Genomic DNA, 7,500 nt, shown 5'->3' with positions numbered 1-7,500 from the left:
CGTGGCCTAGGGCTCCCATGATTGCAACTGCCTCTGCCTGTAGCGAGGAGGCGTTGTCTGTTACCCTCATGGATCGTGTGGCATCCCTAGCTGCAAAGCCGGCGCCTGCAGTGTGGCTCAAGGGATCGACCGATCCATCCGTGTAGTATGTTCTACTACCCGGAGGAGTGATGGCTGCAATGACCCTGTGGGCTTCTGCCTTTAGGCTAAGCATGGGGTATAGGCTCTTTTTCATTGACAGGCTCATTATGTTGAACTCTATCAGGCTCAGTGCCCACGGCGGGGCTTCGGCAAAGTCGGGGTGGAGGGAGTCCATGCCCTTAGCAAGAAGCTGTTCTTTGAGCTGATGGCGTATCAACACCCTGGCTGTATGAGGACAGCCAGGAGTTGTTTGCAACGAGCTCGTTGTCTTGTTCGAGGCATCTGACTAACTTTTGTCTTAGGCTTGTGTTCCTGGGAGCCTGGATGACCTTTGACAGGAATTGTGTTGCCGTTAGATCGATTCGTGAGTCCAGGGGGAGAAGGTTTGCCACCTCGGGGCACCCAGAATGATCCTGGCAGCTTCATTTTGGACTGTTTCTAATTTGTCTGTGTGCTTTTTCTTTGCAGCAATTAGAGCGACTGAGGCATAGTCCACAATGGGCCGGAAAGCATGTACATAGAATGATCTTAGTACTTTGTGTCTGGCCCCTATGCACCTCCCAGTCATTGCTCTCATGACGGACAGTCTTGCTTTGGTTCGGTCAACCAGGTACTGGACCTCCTTATGGAAGGAGAGGGTCCGGTCTATCCTTACCCCAAGGTATAGGTAGTCCTTGACCCATTCTAATTCCACTCCCTGGATTTTCAGTCTTGTGCCTCGAACTCTCTGTCTCAGAGCCATGGCTTTGGATTTGGCAGCAGAGATCTTTAGTCCTGTCCTACAACACTCCTCTGACACGAGGTCCAGACAATGTTGGGCTTTATTCTGGCTGCGTGGTCCAGTGGAGGTGATAGCGAGATCGTCTGCATATGAGATGATCTGGCACCCCACTGGGAGGTTTATGTTGATGCAGGACATTAAAGTGTTGAATAGGGCTGGACTGAGAACCCCACCCTGTGGCGTTCCATTTTCGAGCGGCATGTGCTGCGATAGGTGACCCTGGAATTTGACATTGGCAGTCCTGTTCCTGAAGTAGTCACCTATCCAAGCCAAGAGCTTTCCTCTGATTCCCTTCTGGATCAGGCTTTCCTGAATGGCAAGCGGACTTGCCAGTTCAAAAGCCTTCTCCAGGTCAAGGAATACCACCACAGCTGGGCCCTTGCTGATTGTGCTTAAGAGCGTGGCTATGCTGTGTGCTGTGCCCATGCCCCTTGTGAACCCGTGGAGGTGTTCGTGCGGGGGTCCCGTTTTCCATTGAAGCCGGTTTAGTACCATCCTCTCAGCCGTCTTGGCCAGGCAGCTGAGCAGAGAGATGGGGCGGTACTTCCCCGGCTCCTTTGGTTTTGGGACATGAACTATGGTAGCCCTCTTCCAACTCTGGGGTAGAGTGGAAGTTTCCCAGGACTTGTTGATGAGTTGCAAGAGTGCACGCTCACCTGCTAGTCCTAGTTGGGAGATAATGGGGTACGAGATCCCATCAGAGCCCGGGGCTGTGTTGGAACTGGTTTTATAGGCTTTCCTTAGTTCCCTCAGAGAAAAGATAACGTCTGAGTTATCGGGTTCGGCTGCCCTTTCTCTGATCTGAGAGTGTCTGTCTGGCTGTAGACGCTCTTGTTTTGCCCTCAGCTCGGCTGGCAGACTGTTGCTGCTCGTTCTCGCAGAGAACTCGTGCGCCAGTCTGTTAGCCTCTGCTTGGGGGTCGTGATGGGTGCACCTCGGGGCTGAGCGGCTGGTAGCTCGCTTGACCCGTTGCCACAGCTCTGAAAGGGTGGCTTGGTGGTCGAAGGACTCACACCATTCCAGCCACTTTTCCTGCCTGACTCTGTTGGCAGTTTCCTTGGCATCCGTGACAGCTTCCCTTAGGAGGGATAAGTTGTCAGGGGTTCTTTGCCTTCGGAATAGTTTTCGGCACATGTTCACCCTGTGGTTGACCTCCCTGATCTCGTCATTGAAGTACCAGGCGTCTTTGTGACTTCTGGACCCAGGACCCAGACTCACTGAGGTTAAAACAACCTTTGGATGGTTGCTTCAGAAGGATGAAAGGAACCAGCTGGCAAAAGGACAAAACCCCCCTTCCCTCACTGAGGTGAAACAGCCTTTGGATGGCTGCTTCAGAGGGAAGGGGGAAATACTTTGAAAAGACACAGGTCCTTTCCTTCCTCACTGAGGTGAAACAACCTTTGGGTGGTTGCTTCAGAGGAATGTAAGGAACTGCCTGGCAAGAACGCAAAACCTCCCTTCCCTCACTGAGGTGAAACAGCCTTTGGGTGGCTGTTTTAGAGGGAAGGGGGAACTACTTTGAAAAGACACAGGTCCTTTCCTTTCTCACTGAGGTGAAACAACCTTTGGGTGGTTGCCTCAGAGGGATGAAAGGAACTGCCTGGCAAAAGTGCAAAACCTCCCTTCCCTCACTGAGGTGAGACAGCCTTTGGATGGCTGTCTCAGAGGGAAGGAGGAATCCCTTTGAAAAGACACAGGCCTTTCCTTCCCCACTGAGGTGAAACAACCTTTGGGTGGTTGCTTCAGGGGAACGAAAGGAAGTGCCTGACAAGAACGCAAAACCTCCCTTCCCTCACTGAGGTGAAACAGCCGTTGGGTGGCTGTTTTAGAGGGAAGGGGGAACTACTTTGAAAAGACACAGGTCCTTTCCTTCCTCACTGAGGTGAAACAACCTTTGGGTAGTTGCTTCAGAGGGATGAAAGGAACTGCCTGGTAAAAGTGCAAGACTCCTCTTCCCTCACTGCGGTGAAGCAACCTTTGGGTGGCTGCCTCAGAGGGCTGAGCAAAAGGGCTCCAAACAATGATGTCTCGTAGGTGGAAGGGCATCCCCTCTGGTCTCTCCCCAGGGGTTTACACCTACCCACGCGTTTGCCGTGCGTGGCAGCCTTGTGCGCTGTGGAGACGGGAGTCCTGGAGGTTGAGCGATGCCGTGAACGAGTACGCCATGTGGCTAGCAACACGCCTCTTTGGTCCTCTAATTCAGCAAGACAGGCGCCCTGATCCCGGTCCGGCCACGATCAATCGGCTGGTCTCCTCCGGGAGGCTAGGGTCAAGCAGTCATGCCGCCATTGGCACTCACAATGGTCCGTGAGCGCCGTCACAACGGCTATTGGCTGCGTATATCCTCTCATCACTCCTGTTGCTGTTAGACACTGGTTCTGACACTCAGCTTCCCCTTGTTGGACTCCGTGGTGGGTGGGGGCGTGAGAGGATGAAGCACTTGAAGTCACCATGAAGGCATGTGTGCCTTCCGGTGGCAAAAGAAAGCCCCATGCACAGGATGACACTGTCACCCCTGCTGCTAAGGTGGACAAGACCGAAGCCAATGGGTCTGTCCACCGAATAGTCAAAGATCTTGACTCGCGAGCTGGCCTCTCCAGGCCAACAGCTAAGCCAGGGAGGCCCCTGAGTTCACAGACGGCCTCCCCGATTGAGAGGGGAGAGCAGGCTGAACCAGCCGCATCAGCTGCTGCCTCCACAAACAAGCCTGAAAGCCGAAAGGGCGGGCCGACGCGTCCGAGGCCGGAGACCAACTCTGATGAAGAGTCGGGACCCCCTAAACGCTTCGCCCAGTTCAAAGTGCCAGCTAAACCCGAAGGCTTCGACAATGCCTACCAATTGGTCAGGGCATTGGAGTTGCAACGGAAAATCCGGTTGTCGATCCGGGTCGCCCGAGATCAGGGCATGATCATAATGCCCAAAGATCAAGCTACCTTGAATTTCCTCCGGGAAACGAAGGAGCTAGCCGTAGGAAGGAAAGTGAGTCTTTCCCCACTAAGTCCAGAGGAAAAGAGAACCAAGATGGTGCTACTTGGCTTCTCAGTCTCGTACGATGTGGAGCTGATCACTTCACACCCACAGGTCGTGCAGGCTTCCCGAATGTCGAAGGGGAAGACCCCAACCAGGCAAGTCCTGGTGACCATGAAAGGTGCCCCAACCACTACCCTTGATCTGGGTAACTGGGGCACCTACAACCTTCGAACGTATGTGCCAGAACCACTTCGGTGTTTCAAGTGCCAGAAATACGGTCACCACCAGGCCAACTGTACAGCCAAGCCTAACTGTGGTGTCTGTAGCAAGGCACACAACACAGAGGTATGCCTCAAGGCATACAAAGAGGAAAAGAGGGACACAACAGCCAAATGTCCCAACTGTGCCAAGAAGCATCATGCCTGGAGCCTGACTTGCTCTGTCAGGAAAAAGGCGGCCCTCAGGCGACAAGAGGTTGCTCAAAACCGACCAGACTTTGTTCCTGCCCCACCGGGCACCCATGTCTGGGGAAGGAACAAAAGTGAAAAGCCTCCCGACCTCCTACGAGGAAGGAAGCCGCCCCCCAGCCGACACCGGATGTCTCCAACAAAAAGGAGTTTCCGACAATGCCAAAGGTGCAGAAAAAGAAACTAAAGAAAAGAGGTTCTAAGAGCACCACAAAAACCTCCCCAACAGATGATCATCTCCTCTTTGGCGAGGACGATATGACTCTCCTGTTAACTGCTGTTGTCTCAGCAGTAGCAACAGCCCTGGGGAGGTCGAGTGAGGAGGCCGAGAAGGCAGTTTCGGTTGCCATGACCGCAATGACCCAGACTGTCGCAGCCCTGAAGGGAAGAAAGCTGGTTAGAGCAAAACCAGCCTCACCCTCACCCCAGGACGAGACTCCCCTCCCCACTCCAAACCAGGCCATGCCTTCACAGGCAGAGCCAAAACAGGCTGAATCTGTGCAGCCAGAGCCAGATCACGTTGACCTTGCCCAGGCAAGGCCAGCAAGGCCAGCCAAGAAAAAGCCTGAGAGAAAAGCCGAACCAACCAAAGTCAGAGCTACCAAAGGCTCTCCACCTCCCAGTGGACCCAAGGATAGCCTGACAACAGACGAGGAGCCCTCAACCAGCGAGGACCTCGCAATGGAGTTGTCAGACTCCGACGATGTCTCTGATGTAACTATCACTGAGTAACATCATGACACACCATCTAAGCATCCTACAGTGGAACATCAATAGCTTCTCTGCAAAGAACGCTTTTCTCCAAGCAGTAGTGCGATCAAGGAACATTGACATTGTCATGCTCCAGGAGACATTAACAGTGGACACTGTTCGCTTCTCAGGGTACCATTCCTTCACACTGCCACGAACACCTGGCAAGAGAGGCTTGATCACCCTTGTGAGAGCAACAATCCCCTGCTCCGCAATAGCCGATGCATCGCACTGTGGAGACGATGTTGAATCCCTTGCCGTCGAGGTTCACCTGGCCGGGGGGCCCCTCAAACTGTACAACGTGTACAGCCGGCCACGCTGTAGAAGCTTAGACATCAGCCAGGTCTGTGCTTCTGCTGCACACGACCGAGTGATCATAGGGGAAGACTTCAATGCACACCACCCCATCCTGGCTCCCTGCCGGGCACCGGATGCGGCCGGCTATCACATAGCCGACGTGCTAGAGACATTCCCTGAGATCGCTCTCCTCAACACCCAAGAGCCAACGCATGTCAGAGGAGGGGTCCTAGACCTCACCCTGGCCACTGCGACTCTGGTGGGGAGGATTGGCTGGCGTGTAGATGAGACCGTCACAAGTGACCATTACGGCACTATAACTACCCTCATGGATGCTGGCCCAGCCGAAATCCTAAGACCGAATCCAAGATGGAAAACAGACAAGGCCAACTGGCAGGCGTTTCAAAACGCCTTGGCTCTCTGTCTGAGATGCAACGATCCCCCACAAAGCGAAAATGTGGAAGTGCTCGAAGCTAGCCTGCTAAACGCCATTAATGAAGCAGCCTCACAGACCATACCCAAAACTCGGCCTGTGTCCAGAAGTCACAAAGACGCCTGGTACTTCAATGACGAGATCAGGGAGGTCAACCACAGGGTGAACATGTGCCGAAAACTATTCCGAAGGCAAAGAACCCCTGACAACTTATCCCTCCTAAGGGAGGCTGTCACGGATGCCAAGGACACTGCCAACAGAGTCAGGCAGGTAAAGTGGCTGGAATGGTGTGAGTCCTTCAACCACCAAACCACCCTTTCAGAGCTGTGGCAACGGGTCAAGCGAGCTACCAGCTAACAGACTGGCGCACGAGTTCTCTGCGAGAACGAGCAGCAACAGTCTGCCAGCCGAGCTGAGGGCAAGACAAGAGCGTCTACAGCCAGACAGACATGCTCAGATCAGAGAAAGGGCAGCCGAACCCGATAACTCAGACATTATCTTTTCTCTGAGGGAACTAAGGAAAGCCTATAAAACCAGTTCCAACACAGCCCCGGGCTCTGATGGGATCTCGTACCCCATTAGCTCCATCCTAGGACTAGCAGGTGAGCATGCACTCTTGCAACTCATCAACAAGTCCTGGGAAACTTCCACTCTACCCCAGAGTTGGAAGAGGGCTACCATAGTTCATGTCCCAAAACCAAAGGAGCCGGGGAAGTACCGCCCCATCTCTCTGCTCAGCTGCCTGGCCAAGACGGCTGAGAGGATGGTACTAAACCGGCTTCAATGGAAAACGGGACCCCCGCACGAACACCTCCACGGGTTCACAAGGGGCATGGGCACAGCACACAGCATAGCCACGCTCTTAAGCACAATCAGCAAGGGCCCAGCTGTGGTGGTATTCCTTGACCTGGAGAAGGCTTTTGAACTGGCAAGTCCGCTTGCCATTCAGGAAAGCCTGATCCAGAAGGGAATCAGAGGAAAGCTCTTGGCTTGGATAGGTGACTACTTCAGGAACAGGACTGCCAATGTCAAATTCCAGGGTCACCTATCGCAGCACATGCCGCTCGAAAATGGAACGCCACAGGGTGGGGTTCTCAGTCCAGCCCTATTCAACACTTTAATGTCCTGCATCCTCAACATAAACCTCCCAGTGGGGTGCCAGATCATTTCGTATGCAGACGATCTCGCTATCACCTCCACTGGACCACGCAGCCAGAATAAAGCCCAACATTGTCTGGACCTCGTGTCAGAGGAGTGTTGTAGGACAGGACTAAAGATCTCTGCAGCCAAATCCAAAGCCATGGCTCTGAGACAGAGAGTTCGAGGCACAAGACTGAAAATCCAGGGAGTGGAATTAGAATGGGTCCAGGACTACCTATACCTTGGGGTAAGGATAGACCGGACCCTCTCCTTTCATAAGGAGGTCCAGTACCTGGTTGACCGAACCTAAGCAAGACTGTCCGTCATGAGAGCAATGACTGGGAGACGCATAGGGGCCAGACACAAAGTACTAAGATCATTCTATGTACATGCTTTCCGGCCCATTGTGGACTTTGCCTCAGTCGCTCTAATTGCTGCAAAGAAAAAGCACACAGCAAATTAAAACAGTCCAAAATGAGCTGCAGGTCCATCTGGGGTGCCCGAGGTGGACGAAGGGCCTC

Source organism: Penaeus chinensis, chromosome 13 (assembly GCF_019202785.1).
Source record: "Penaeus chinensis breed Huanghai No. 1 chromosome 13, ASM1920278v2, whole genome shotgun sequence".
In the NCBI taxonomy this organism is placed as follows: Eukaryota; Metazoa; Arthropoda; class Malacostraca; order Decapoda; family Penaeidae; genus Penaeus; species Penaeus chinensis.
This window is presented reverse-complemented; position numbering follows the sequence as displayed.